Here is a 12,283-nt window from a genome sequence, read left to right on the forward strand (position 1 = left end):
CGCAGGCAGTGACATACACCAAGGCTAAAGCGGCACTGGTCAACAGCAGATCAGTGTTAAACAAGACCTTCATACTCAATGACGACTTCTCCCGTCATGAATTGGATTTGTTATTTCTGACTGAGACTTGGATTTCTGCCGGAGTTGGTGAGTCTTCTGCCTTCGGCGAACTGTGCCCTGCGAACTGTTCATTCATCAGCACTCCAAGGCACGTTGGACGAGGTGGTGGAGTGGCTCTTGTTTTCAATAACGCTTTAAAAATTCAGAGGCTTTCCTTGAGCACATATTCCACTTTTGAACTGCAATGTGTGACTGTGGAGTCTAAACAAAGCCCGCTGTTGTGTGCACTAATTTATAGACCCCCCCAAACCAGATAAAGACTTTATTTCAGAATTTTCATTTTTTCTATCTCAGACGGTCTCTACATATGACCGTTTACTGCTGGTGGGCGATTTCAATATTCATGTCTGCTGTCCAGATAAACCCATGGTTAAAGAGTTCTGCGATGCATTGGATGCATTTGGTTTCATTCAACATATAGACCAAGCCACTCACATACTGGGCCATACTCTTGATTTAGTTTTATCCTATGGCTTCTCTGTTGAGAATATATCAGTGGACAATGCCACTTTCTCTGATCATAAGCCTATATTTTTTAACATCAGCATTCCAAACCCTGTGCAGACAGCCAAAGCTCCTGGACAGTTCTCCCGTCGCCTGAATCCTGAGACTACTGCTCAGTTTGTAGAGCATTTTTTAAGTAAGGATGTTTTTTCAACCATGTCCACAGCAGTAGCCGCCTCATGCAGTCCTGATAATTTGGCTACCTTATTTAACTCTTCCGGCTTGGGGATTCTTGATGTAGTGGCTCCGCTCCGTTATAAACGTTCTAATTTTAAATCTAAGGTATGGCTGGATGAAGACACTTGCTCACTCAGGCAGGCCTGCCGCAGAGCTGAACGGAGATGGAAGAAAGATCACCTCACTGTCTCCTTTGAAATTTTTAAGTCTACCCTGTCATCTTTCCAGTCAGCCGCCAAAGCAGCCAGAGCCAAACATTTTTCAGATATAATCAACCAGCATTCCAATAGACCCAAAATTCTTTTTAACACTATAAACTCCATCATAAACCCACCTCTCTCACCAGCCCCCATCACAACTTTGCAACTTGTGAGGAATTCTTGAATTTCTTCACTAACAAAATTGAGAATATCAGAGCTACTTTTCCACCCCCAGCTCTAACCTCCTCACATACACCCCCACCTTCCCGCTCAATAGCTACTCTCTCTCACTTTGACCCTTTATCCCTGACTGCCCTAAATGACATTGACTACGTTTACATGCACATAGAGAGAATCGAATTTCTGCCGTTGCTCGACTGAAATCGAAGTTCAAAATGCCATGTATACAGCTTAATTCGGCTGAAACTGAACCGAACTTGATTTCTCGGAATCGAGCTACACGACCTAGATTATGCGATTTCTGCCGAGCTACTTAGTGCATGTATACCCTATCGAGCTAGTAGTCAAGCTACTTACTGCCCCTTCCGGAAGTGACGAGTGACGAGACCACAAGCGGGAAACACAACAGCCTCGGTCGGCATGACAACAGTAGTAGCGAGCAGCAGAAGAGGTCAGGAGGAACAAACGAAGAAGAGAAAATGGCGATGTAGAGCTCTCTGAAGTGTGGGTGGAGCACAGAGGACGGCAGGACAAAGCTTCTGGTACTAATAGGCTTTTTATTGTCAGACTTTTCAGTTTAACAGCCTACTTTTATTCTTGAGAGAAAGAAAGAAACACACACACACGCACGCTGTGTTCTAGTCCCGGGATGAGCTCTCCCCTCTGCTCTCCCTCTGCCTCCTTAAATAGGGCGCGGTTACTGGGAAGACACACAAACACAGGTTAATTACCGTCAGGTGTAGTGATTCTGCCACTCACCTTCCCTGGCTCCGCCCTCCTGTCACAGACCGGCGCTTGACCACGCCCCCACTGCCACAGGCAAGCAGAAACGTGCACTTCTGTAGCAATGAGGAGACAGAGTTCATGCTCATTCAGCTTAAGGAGTTGAATATATTAAAATTCATGGACGGGAGAAAAACGCGCAATGGAGAACACGGAACTGATAACTTTGTTTACACTCTTGAATAGCTCTTCTTCATGACGACAACCGGAAGTGTACCAACACGATGGGGCGTGTAGCGCCACCTGTGGCTCGAGTGCACAATGCACCTCACACAATAGCCCGATTTCATTGTGTGCATGTAGGATTGGATTTCTCTGGCACCCTGCTGGGACCTTCAGCTCGATTACCGACAGCAGCTCGATTTGGATGTGCATGTAAACGTAGTCATTGTCAGGCATATGAAAACCACCTCCTCTCCTGGTGATGTCCCCACTCTCATTTTAAAGGAAGCTCTTGATGTTCTAGGCCCTTCCCTACAGCTGATTATCAATGCTTGTCTGACATCAGGTGCTGTCCCAGCCTGCTTTAAGCATCCAGTCGTCCAGCCACTGCTTAAAAAACACAACCTCGACCCCAAATGTCTAAACAACTATAGGCCTATTTCTAAGCTGCCCTTTATTTCCAAGGTTCTGGAAAAAGCTGTTCTTGCCCAACTGTCCCCCTATCTGTCCCAAAACACAGTCCTAGAGCCTTTTCAATCCAGTTTTAGACCTTTCCATAGCACTGAGACTGCACTGCTGAAGGTTACAAATGACCTACTCCTCATTCTGGACTCGGGTGAGAACGCAGTCCTGGTTCTGTTGGATCTCAGCGCGGCCTTCGACACAGTGGACCACAACATCCTCCTTAACCGCCTCGAGGGGCGGGTGGGCATCAGTGGCACAGCACTACTCTGGTTTAAATCATATCTACTACACAGAACTTTCTCAGTCTCTATTGATCACTCCTCCTCTCCCTCAGCCCCGGTCTCATATGGTGTCCCACAAGGTTCCATTTTGGGCCCGGTGCTCTTCTGTTTATACATACTCCCCCTAGGTGACATAATTCGCCAACACAATGTTTCATTTCATTTTTATGCAGATGACACTCAGTTATACATACCATTAACATCAAAGGATTCCACCCAGTGTTTGTTGGACTGCCTGGATGCCATTAAGTGTTGGATGACCAAGAACTTTCTCCAACTCAACGATTCTAAGACTGAGGTTATCATTTTTGGTCCCCCCAAATCAATCCCCTTTGTGACTTCTAGTTTATCTACCCTCTCACCTTTTGTGAAACCATACGCCGAAAGCCTCGGGGTCATCTTCGACTCCGAACTTTGTTTTAAGAGACAGATAAACTCAGTCATTAAAAACAGCTACCACCAACTCAGAGTCATTACCCGCCTTAAGCCCTCTCTATCATTCCAGGATTTAGAAACCATTATACATGCCTTTGTAACATCTCGCCTCGACTACTGTAACGCCCTATATTTTGGCCTCCCCCAGTCCCAGATAGCACGCTTACAGCTGGTGCAGAATGCTGCTGCTAGACTTTTAACTGGTACTAGGAAGCATGATCACATCACCCCTGTCCTGTCCTCTCTGCACTGGCTCCCCATATGTTTTAGAATACATTTTTAACACTTTTTATGTATCTTAATTATTTTATGCTTCATCTTCTTTTACTATGTGTTGCTCAATGCTGTCAGTGTTTTGCCACTGTACACTGCGCCCAGTTGTCGTCTATTGGAATTAGGGCTGGGCAATTTTACGATTACGATGTTATTCACGATATAAAATCTCTACGATTAGAAATTAGACACGTACGATATGCCTACGATAAGCCTACGCCTTCAATAAAATTACATCATCCGAAGTTTTGACAGACACGCGAATAGCCAATCATAACTAAACAGTACCACACGTAACCAAGCAGTTGGAAGAGAGCCACATCAAGTTAGGTTGCGTGCACACACAAACACACACACGTGTAGCAGCAACGCACAGCATGGCTGTGGTGAAGTTTGCAGGAGTGCGGCATTTCTCCCACAAAGCGTGAAACAAAGTGATTATAAAAATGAGCGAGAAGCCGACTGACCGGAGTTCTGAACAGGAAAGTCAGAGCACTGCCCTGGACGACATCGTTGAAAAGAAGGGCCAGAGATCTTCGGTTGTGTGGAGGTATTTTGGATATTTAAAATCAGACATTGTTACACAAAACCTTAAACACACTGACGTACAGGATTGCACTTTTTTTCTCCTTGCAGCATAAGGTTTACACGTCAGTATGTCTTTTATGTTTATTTGAAAGCTGCTAGAATTTGCATAAATGATTAACAATGGTATATAGTTTTTATTTTTCAGTTTCAGTTTATTCATTTGAACAAAAGAATGTGCATCCAGTTTGTTTTGGTTCTGTGAAACTTGAAGGCTTGTTAAGCTATTTTTGTTAATTAGGAAGGAACTACTAATTTGTAATGTTCATATTTTGAGCAGAAAATTAAAGAAAATACAAAAATGGTGATTTGATTTATATCGTGATATCGTTATCGAAAATTTTGAAAAAATATATCGTGATATAATTCTCATATCGCCCAGCCCTAATTGGAATGCTGCTAAAATGTTTTCTTACTAATATGCTTTATTGCTTTTATTTTCTTTATTTTAAGGAAAGTAAAGTTTTTTTTATTCTTTTCTTTTATTGCTTTTACTTGCTTTTATTTTCAGACACTGTACAGCACTTTGGTCAGTTTGCACTGTTTTTAAATGTGCTTTATAAATAAAGTTTACTTTACTTACCCCGCCTTTCGCCCATAGTCAGCTGGGATAGGCTCCAGCTTGCCTGCGACCCTGTAGAACAGGATAAAGCGGCTACAGATAATGAGATGAGATAATATTTGAACAGCCAAACTGATTATTGAGCCCAATACTGCTTTTCTGTCCCATTATCAGCAGCCTCGGCCTGGCCACCGGAAGTTCCCAACCACACAGTGGATTGTGGGAGATGTGAATGCAGCCAAATCAGCTCCTTTATGAACACTGTGCAGGACTTTAGCTGTTTAAAGAGTTTAAAAGTAAAAGAGGACTCAGCCCCATGACTAAACTTCTCCTCTGAGCCAGTAGCAGCAGGAGTCTGTGGAGATTTTCCTCCAGAGCGCCGTCTGGACCCTCATTTCATTAGAAGAGGTGGAAAGAATCAGGACACAGCAAGAAAAATCCACAGATTCATGACTCCAGAATCTCCACTAGCTGTTAACCGAGCAGCTCAGGTGGAAGTTTCACATTCACTCACCTTTAGTGATGTTACACACAGCACCGGGGAAGGAAGGAAGCGCGCGCTCACAGGAACATCCGGGTCCGAGCGGTTTGTAAACAGAGAGCTGGTGCATCACCGCCACCTACTGGAATGGAGTGCGAAAGCCTCTGAGAGGGATTGGAAATTTTAATTTTAATATTTCCTTCTGGGCGGCACGGTGGTGTAGTGGTTAGCGCTGTCGCCTCACAGCAAGAAGGTCCTGGGTTCGAACCCCGGGTCCGGCGAGGGCCTTTCTGTGTGGAGTTTGCATGTTCTCCCCGTGTCCGCGTGGGTTTCCTCCGGGTGCTCCGGTTTCCCCCACAGTCCAAAGACATGCAGGTTAGGTTAACTGGTGGCTCTAAATTGACCGTAGGTGTGAATGTGAGTGTGAATGGTTGTCTGTGTCTATGTGTCAGCCCTGTGATGACCTGGCGACTTGTCCAGGGTGTACCCCGCCTTTCGCCCGTAGTCAGCTGGGATAGGCTCCAGCTTGCCTGCGACCCTGTAGAAGGATAAAGCGGCTAGAGATAATGAGAGAGAGAGAGATATTTCCTTCTCATCTCATCTCATTATCTGTAGCCACTTTATCCTTCTACAGGGTTGCAGGCAAGCTGGATCCTATCCCAGCTGACTACGGGCGAAAGGCGGGGTACACCCTGGACAAGTCGCCAGGTCATCACAGGGCTGACACATAGACACAGACAACCATTCACACTCACATTCACACCTACGCTCAATTTAGAGTCACCAGTTAACCTAACCTGCATGTCTTTGGACTGTGGGGGAAACCGGAGCACCCGGAGGAAACCCACGCGGACACGGGGAGAACATGCAAACTCCACACAGAAAGGCCCTCGCCGGCCACGGGGCTCGAACCCAGGACCTTCTTGCTGTGAGGCGACAGCGCTAACCACTACACCACCGTGCCGCCCTAATATTTCCTTATCTTGTCAAAATCTCAGTTATCTTTCCCCGGGACTCTACACTGTTCTCCTTGGTTTAAAAATATTACTCACTCTTCACCACGATTCTCCCCTCATGCTGGCTGAAGCCAGGTTTCATCGACACTTGATTTCTGGTTTAAGATTTTTAATGAATTCTTTAAACTCTTGCTATCAAACGTCTAGTATTCCATTATATAATAATCAGTTTGCCTTATCACCTGGGCCTCTCCGTTTGCTGTTTTCTTCAAGTCTTTTATTAATATGCTCCCAAGATATATCTTTTTATACCCCAAAATCTTTCCATTCTCTTCAGGATTATTACCTCCACCAAGGAGGTTATGTTTTCGGTAGCGTTGGTTTGTTTGTTTGTTGGTTTGTCTGTTAGCAACATTACGGAAAAAGTTATGAACGGATTGCTCTGAAATTTTTTTCCAGAGGTGTGACTGGGCACAAGTAACAATCCATTAAATTCTGGCAGTGATCTGGATCACCTTCTGGATCCAGGATTTTTTAAAAGGATTCTTTATCATTGCGAGATAGGCCCATTTTTGGAATTTTTGCATATAACTCCATAACAAATTACCAGAGTGTTTGGTAAAAAAAAAACACAAAAGGATCTCCATGAGTTCTATAAAGTATCAAAGTTTGATCCAGATCCAGACAAAATTCTGGATACTATGATCCAGAACACACAAAAATGAGGGGGTCGTTAGAATTTGTATGTGAGAATTAGTATCTCATTTTAGGTGCAAGTCTCAATATGTGGTGAAATGAGCTGCTTGGTGGAGGTCTGCGCTCTCCGAGTGCTTTTCTAGTTTTAATTTTCTCTGTTTTGTGTTTGAATTGATTACTTTAATTGATTACAATGGCAATGATCAAAATCAGCTCACCCACTCTCATTGCTAAATTAGTTTCCTGTTTGATCTACATCTGATTTCAAAAATTTGGTCAAACTTGTCAGTTCAGTCCCTTCCCCTTTGTCCTTGTACCCTCTTTACTGCTTGTGCCAAACTGATATTGGGAACTGCTTTCACTTGCTCAATTTCCCCAGCCCTTTTCCTGACTTCACAACCACCACGTGTTAGCTTGTGTTGTCCACCACAATTACAGCATTTATCCAGTACATTATCTCCACAGTCTTCAACTCTATTATCACCTCCACCTCTGCTTTCCTTTGCAGACCACTGCCATATGATCATACTTCTGGCATTTATAACACAAGAAGAAGAACAGGGCTTTTGGGCCTTTATTTGTCACATACACATTACAGCAACATGAAATTATTTCTCTACAGTTAACCCATCTGAAGCAATGAACACACACACAGCAGTTGGGGGTGAGGTGCCAGGTGCCTTGCTCAAGCCATGGATGTAGAGGAAGAGGAAGCTGTTCAATCATCCAGATGTAAGAGAAGAGAAGGGATATAGAACCTAACTGGGTCTCTCATCTATCCAATTTGAGCTTTTTTTTGGAACAACAGACTCTTGAATTTCCAGCAGAACAGATAAACCATTAACCTTTTTGTCATTAACTGTTAACGTCCTCAAAGTCCTTCCTATGCCACAAGGCACATCAGGCAGCGCCGATCTTGTTTTCAATAGGCTTCAGCCTCTTGCCGGGTTTTATGTTTGTACGGAGAAGGTGCATTGCTTGCATTTAAAATGCCTTACACTTGCATTGTTTTAGATTGTTCAACTCGATCAAACCGTCTCATCTCATCTCATTATGTACACCCTGGACAAGTCGCCAGGTCATCACAGGGCTGACACATAGACACAGACAACCATTCACACTCACATTCACACCTACGGTCAATTTAGAGTCACCAGTTAACCTAACCTGCATGTCTTTGGACTGTGGGGGAAACCGGAGCACCCGGAGGAAACCCACGCGGACATGGGGAGAACATGCAAACTCCGCACAGAAAGGCCCTCGCCAGCCACGGGGCTCGAACCCGGACCTTCTTGCTGTGAGGCGACAGTGCTAACCACTACACCACCATGCCGCCCTCGATCAAACCGTGAAACTGATAAAAGTTTCTTCAGGGTTCCCCATGAACTAATAAAAAAGGGTGAACAAACACAGGATTTCACAAAAAGACGTGGAGAAAGGTGGCTTTTGAACCTCTCAGTGAAATTGAAGGGAGCCGAGTCGAAGCATGCTCGAGTTTGCAGTGATCACTTGGTGAAAGGTTTGTATTTCCCTCTCAGCTCTGTCCTTAGTGTTTTCCAAATACTTTTCTTGCTATGTGTCGTTATTTTATGGTATGTTTTTTAGTCACAAAGCGCTGAAGTCCCCAGCTGTTTCTTTGTTTACTCCTCACAAAGTCCATATGCATGAAGGTCACGACAAAATTCTTACCCAACCATACAGTAACAATGTGCTGTGATCACTTCTCCGTCTTGTTTAACTAAGATCCAGGTCTTTAAAGGGGTTTCTGATGATCTTTGTGAATGATTTAGCTGAGAGATAAGAGCGAACTTGAGTGAGAATCAAGCCAACTGTTGTTTGTTTACACTTCAACTTGCAGCACTTCGTTGTAAAGACACTAATGAAAAGCTTAAAAAAAACATACTTACACGGGCAAAAACAATACAGGATTCATTCGGCAGTGACTTGATACCGAGGTCCTTTACCCAGCCACATACAAAAAAAGTTGTAAGCCTCCATACTCTTCCACGCTTTCATCTGTTTTGCGATGTAGAAGGATGTCTGCAACACCAGATAGTTGGAGATGTCGGGGAACTCGACTGAAGGGTAGTTTTCGAGATCGTATGACAAATCCTTCTTTCCCAGACTTTAGGGGTCGATTCCATTGCACATAGCAATCTTCTGAATATATCTAAAGCCAGCAGTGGCTTCTAGATTACGAGCATACTCTGATAAGTTATCACTAGTTGTCTACACTACGGTGGCTGTTTAGACCACCAGCTATTTCACTTCCGGTAAAACCGCTAAGAAAAGTCATGTGACTGAAACCCAGCAATTGCATAACTAGGGTTGGGGGTCTTCTGGTAACCACAAGAGTTTGACTCCTTACTCACATCTGTATTACGGCATACATCGCCAGATAACAGTATGTACCATTTTTATACCAGTCTTTGGCATGACCCAACCACAAGTAGAACTCACGATCTCCTGCTTGAGAAGCAGGCACGCTAACCACTAATCCAACTTGTGGTAACTGTTCACGTGGCCCCCATAAATACTTGACTTTTTCCAAGTCTACATCTACAGGAATACCTGTTATAACTCCCCGCCTCACTCTACCACCCAGAATCCTTCTTTCAATCACCATTTTCTTGCAAATATGTTCAATATGCAAAGCTTCATTTTTCTGTTCTTCTGTTTTACGTTGCCAACAAGCTTACATCCCTCAAAATCCTAGCCATTTCCACCTCCCCTAGCTTCTTTTTCAATTCACAACACTATCATACATAGATGAATACTCATCTTCCTTCCTAAAATGAAGAATGATTTCAGATTCCTCTCTCATAACCTTTTTGCAGAAAACTCTACAACCTTCATCTGAACTGTTCTCTTCTGGTCTCCTTTTACTGCTTTTATTCACCAAGAAACCTTCTTCATTTCCCTTTCCTAATCCTCTCCCCCTAGGAACTGGAGTCCAATCATCATAATCCATATCATCATCATCTATTCCCTGAGTCATCATCCTGATACAGTCACAAAGCAATTTATGCCAAGTGACCTCTTTCAGAGTTTCTGAGCTCGCCCTGTGTTTACTTAGGGCCTCTGCATGCTCCTACGACAAGGCTTTCGCAGATAGCTTTTCGCAGACAGTTGTAATTTATTGTTGAGCGGGGAGTAATAGGCGTGCGCGATGTTATCCACCGCCACAACGCAAGGGGGCGCGAAGTCGCAAAATCGCTAGGAGTAGTTGCTGGGTGTGGTTAGTGGAGTGTTTCCTCCAACAGGTCATTCAACACCAACAACAATGGCGGCTGGACGAGTCCGCACTTTGATCGAGATGCAGCTGAAGGATCTAGAAATTGAAACACTCCTGGTGCAGGAGCTGGCAGAGAGGCGAAGGAAGCGCAGTAGAAGGTGGGCTGTACGCCCTTTGAATGAGGAGTGATGGCCCTCATAAATGACCTCAACTTTAATATTCTTTGTATGATATTACAGAAAAGACTGTTCTGATGTTCAAATGTGATAACATTTCCGTGGGTTGACTTTTACAAATTTGTATTTCAGAATAATAAAGACACCTTTTCCAAAAAGATTTGTTTTTATTTTCCAAAGAGCAATGACTAGGAGTAAAAAGGCAAATATAACAATAACAGAATATAACAATGTACAACAATGACAAGGTGTGAAAATACAAAATGCAAAAATTCTGAACATGTAAATAGATAAAAAAGGAAAATAGAAATAAAGTGGCAAGGTGTAAAAAGGCAAATAGAACAGTAACAACAAAATATAACAAACTATAATGTATAACTTAGGTGTAAAAGGGGAAATAACAATATTGCAAATGCAAATAAATTCTGAACATGTAAATAGATAGAAATAAAGTGGCAAGGTGTAAAAAGGCAAATAGAATAGTAACAACAAAATATAACAAACTATAACAATGTATAACTTAGGTGTAAAAAGCCAAATGACAATATTGAACATGCACATAAATTCTGAACATGTAAGTAGATGAAAATAGAAATAAAGTGGCATGGTGTAAAAAGGCAAATAGAACAGTAAGAAAATATAACAACAAACTATAATGTATAACTTAGGTGTAAAAAGGGAAATAATATTGCAAATGCAAATAAATTCTGAACATGTAAATAGATGAAAATAGAAATAAAGTGGCAAGGGGTAAAAAGGCAAATAGAACAGTAACAACAAAATATAACAATGTATAACTAAGGTTTAAAAAGGCAAATGACAATGTTGAAAATGCAAATAAATTCTGAACATGTAAATAGATGAAAATAAAGTGGCATGGTGGAAAAATGGTGGAAAAAATGTAAACACAGATCCTGTCTGCCACCCGGATCCCCGCTCTTTTTGGCCATCATTGCCTTTCGCTGCCGAACAAACTTGTTGCGCAGGTTCTTCCACCTCCTCGCGCACTCGATCGAATCCATGCCCAGATTCTGCGATATTTCCCTCCACGAATTATTGGAGTATGCGCTGTCCTTATAATGACTAGAACTGGAGTCGTATAGATGTACGTACTTCCTCGATCAACCACTCTTCGTGCTGCTCCATCTTCGCTCGTGTTTTTAAAAATGGCGGTCGTGAAAACAAAACAAACCGAAGCGGAAGTGCGTGTACAGCGGGTAGAGTGGACCAATCAGAGCCCTCTTGTCTGCGAGGCTGTCTGCGGTGGTCACAATTTTTGGGAGGTGCGCGCAGAGCGTCTGCGAAGGTGGGGGGGCTTCGCAGACGCCATCTGCGAAGCCATCTGCGAGGACTAGGTTGTCAGCATAAATTGGCCTTTAGTTGTTGTTTTTCTTCTTCTTCGAGGTTTCTTTGGCAAACAGTGACATGGTGCAATATTGCCACCAATTGGCATGGAGTGTGGATCATTTATTTACATTCATAGCCTCTAGTTCATTTTAAAATTTAAACAGAACATGTGAAAACACGGGGCGGCACAGGGGTGTAGTGGTTAGCGCTGTCACCTCACAGCAAGAAGGTCCGGGTTCGAGCCCCGTGGCCGGCGAGAGCCTTTCTGTGCGGAGTTTGCATGTTGTCCGTGTGGGTTTCCTCCGGGTGCTCCGGTTTCCCCCACAGTCCAAAGACATGCAGGTTAGGTTAACTGGTGACTCTAAATTGACCGTAGGTGTGAATGTGAGTGTGAATGGTTGTCTGTGTCTATGTGTCAGCCCTGTGATGACCTGGCGACTTGTCCAGGGTGTACCCCGCCTTTCACCCGTAGTCAGCTGGGATAGGATCCAGCCCACCTGCGACCCTGTAGAACAGGATAAAGTGGCTACAGATGATGGATGGATGTGAAAACACCTCCAGAGACTTTTAGGATTTTTTTCATCCTTACTGTTTGTGTATCTCGTTTTATTTTTGTGGAGCTTGTGTTATTAATTTGCTGACAAAAATCCCTCCATCATACCACT

At 43.5% G+C, this 12,283-nt stretch overlaps 1 protein-coding gene and 1 long non-coding RNA gene across 2 annotated transcripts in view; both read right to left on the reverse strand.

Moving 5' to 3' along the window:
- LOC132870519 (zinc finger protein 850-like) overlaps window positions 1-12,283 on the reverse strand; it is a 101,099-nt gene that overhangs the window by 41,767 nt on the left and 47,049 nt on the right. The window lies entirely within an intron of this gene.
- LOC132870521 (uncharacterized) lies at window positions 1,719-5,305 on the reverse strand. Its single transcript, XR_009651122.1, has 2 exons — window positions 5,242-5,305; window positions 1,719-1,881 (listed from the first exon to the last, which is right to left on the reverse strand). It is a non-coding gene; the product is annotated as an uncharacterized LOC132870521 (long non-coding RNA).

The sequence above is a fragment of the Neoarius graeffei genome, chromosome 22, assembly GCF_027579695.1.
Source record: "Neoarius graeffei isolate fNeoGra1 chromosome 22, fNeoGra1.pri, whole genome shotgun sequence".
Lineage (NCBI taxonomy): Eukaryota > Metazoa > Chordata > Actinopteri > Siluriformes > Ariidae > Neoarius > Neoarius graeffei.